The sequence below is a fragment of the Canis aureus genome, chromosome 20 (assembly GCF_053574225.1).
Source record: "Canis aureus isolate CA01 chromosome 20, VMU_Caureus_v.1.0, whole genome shotgun sequence".
NCBI lineage: Eukaryota > Metazoa > Chordata > Mammalia > Carnivora > Canidae > Canis > Canis aureus.
The window spans coordinates 14157215-14159738 of NC_135630.1; the positions used below are offsets into that span (position 1 = coordinate 14157215).

Below are 2524 nucleotides of genomic sequence, written 5' to 3' on the forward strand. Positions count from 1 at the left end.
ACTACAAAATATATGTAAAAATAAAGAAAAAAATTAACAAATTTTACATACACATTTGATACTTAGCCAGCCTCCTAAGAGATTGCTTGAATAATTGATTTTGATTTAAAATTAAATTCCTTTGAAGCCACTGAATTCTTTTTCACTGGAGTTCTAAAATTTCACATATACACAGTCTCATTCATTGTCTCAAACTTCAACTTTTGTCAGATATAAGGTAAAAGAAATGAAATGACTTAGTCTCAAGTAACAGAGCCAGAATTGACAGCTCCATCCCACAGCTCCCACTCAGGTGGTCTTTCCATTTAAACCTGATGACTCAAAGGAGAGAAAGGAACTATGAAATACCCTCCAGAAAATAGGAATATGTTGGCTTCAAAGTATGTGGCTGAAAGGATACTTCTTAAACCTTGTTATGTTATATGGTAAAGAAGTCCTAATGAGATATTGATCAATTTCTCTGATTCTCTCTTTTTGTTTTTCTAGTCCAAACTGTATCCACCTGTATTAAAGATACTTTTCATAAACAATCATGGTATTTCAGGCAGGACATGGGCGGACGATCGTTAACAGGATACAACAACTTTCAAAGTCCCTTCTTCAATGGACTACCAAAATCAGAAAGCCACTATAAAACCCAATGAAGTCTTCATGTGATGCTCTGAACAGGGAAAGTTTAGAGTGGGGGTTGGCAGTTCACATTTAGCATGTTGTTTAACAACTTTTCACAAGCCGACCTTGACTTTCAGGAAATGCAATGAAAATGGCAGAATTATCAATCTGAAGATCCACAAGCTTAAAAAAAGGAACTCTTTTGAGGGACATCATCTCAGCGGTGACACTGTAAAGTCCAGATTGCCTGACACTGGGAACCATTTCTTGGGGTCAGGTTCCAACAGGTCTCTGGGTTTAAGGGAGTCAAGTCTATGTTGAAGGCAGAGAGGGAGAAGAGGACATTACAAAAAAAATGAATTTTAGTTTTTCCACACCACCAACGTGGCTCATGTGTGTCAACATCAAGGAATCCATCCTCCTGGGAGCCAAGCGGAAGTTTCTCAAAACTAGAAGGGAATGGTGTTTTTCCCCTTGTGATCATTCTAGCTTTGGAGATATTCTATTAGTGACACATGCCCTTCCCCCAAGACGACAATGAAGTGTTCTGTGTGCTAACAACATAGCTTTAAAAAAAAAGTAAAACAAAATTCTGCATTTTTATGAAACTTGATAAAAAATAGTATTTCAAACTGTACAGTCATCAGAAGTACACAGTTAACAAAAATGCACACACTTCACTTGGCATCTCCAGCACCTTCAGCTTTCTGTGCCTGGTCTGTTTTGGCATCTCCATTTTCTGCAGGGTTATTTCCATCCTTGCCAGCATCAGCTTTCCCCTTTTTCCCTTTGGGTGCCTTCTTTCCCTTCTTTGTAGGGGTCTTTTTAGGCTTGGGCTCTGGCTTGGGAGGAGTAGGTTTAGGAGATAACCTTGCAGATCTTCCCTGTGGCTCATCCTTCACCTTGGATGTATCTCCTTTAGCCTCCCCTTCAGCCTTTCTCTTGGGCATGGGGCCACGGCGGGGGATGTAAGCACTGGCCACAGGGATGGGGGATGCACGGCTTTGGCTCTGGCCACATCCGGGGGTCATTCCCAGCTCTTCTTCTTCACACTGCTCGATTTCTCTGATTCTCATAAGTAAGTATAGGAGGAGAGGAGTTTGAATTGAGGAGATTTTATTTAAAGAACCGTCCTCAGGATTTTGTACCATCAAACTCCCAAAATCCTTTTCCTCTCACTAAACAGTGTATTTATTTAAACTTTGGAAGCTGAAAGGAGGAATAAATCATCTTTTCCCCCATTTTTTCTGCATATTAATAAATACAAATATTTTGCTTGAATTTCTATCTACTACTGAAAGTTTGGTTGCTCATCTAGAAAAAGAAATAACAAAAAAGTACAATAAAGGAAAGAGCACAAACAAGCATAAAAAGGATAATTAGGGACAAAGGGAAAAACCTATTCATAAACTAGGAGCATGATGCTGTGATATTATTTAGTGACAGTGAGCTCCATTACTTATTGTAGAAATTTGAATTATATCAAATTATATGAAAAGTCAAGAACAAAATTTATACAATATAACTTAAAATACAGTTTCTTTTCATGATGTTATGATACTGTAAATATTAGAATTTGCTGAATTCTATCTCATGTTTTAACCATTTTTATTAGTTTATCATTTAAATTTGTAACAATGTTTTGATCAAAAAAAAAAATCCCATAATCTTAACCACATTTGGACAGCATAACCTACTCTGAAGATGTGTGTTAAGTAGTGTTATATAATTTGGTTGTAAAATATACTGTAAAACAAACATTAAACATTTACTCAAGCTAGTCAGCTGGATTTGTCAAGAGGGTAAGTATCGGTGGTTAGTATAATCTCACTGAGATAACCTGAAGCAGCCTCAAATTTTCAGAGATAGCTATACACACTTTGAAAATGTTTCAGCATAACTGCTTCTTAGT

At 37.0% G+C, this 2524-nt stretch overlaps 1 pseudogene; it reads right to left on the reverse strand.

Annotated features, from left to right (window-relative positions):
• Positions 1-1260: 1260 nt before the first annotated feature.
• Positions 1261-1562, reverse strand: LOC144291899 (non-histone chromosomal protein HMG-17 pseudogene; annotated as a pseudogene).
• Between the last annotated feature and the right edge of the window lie 962 nt (positions 1563-2524).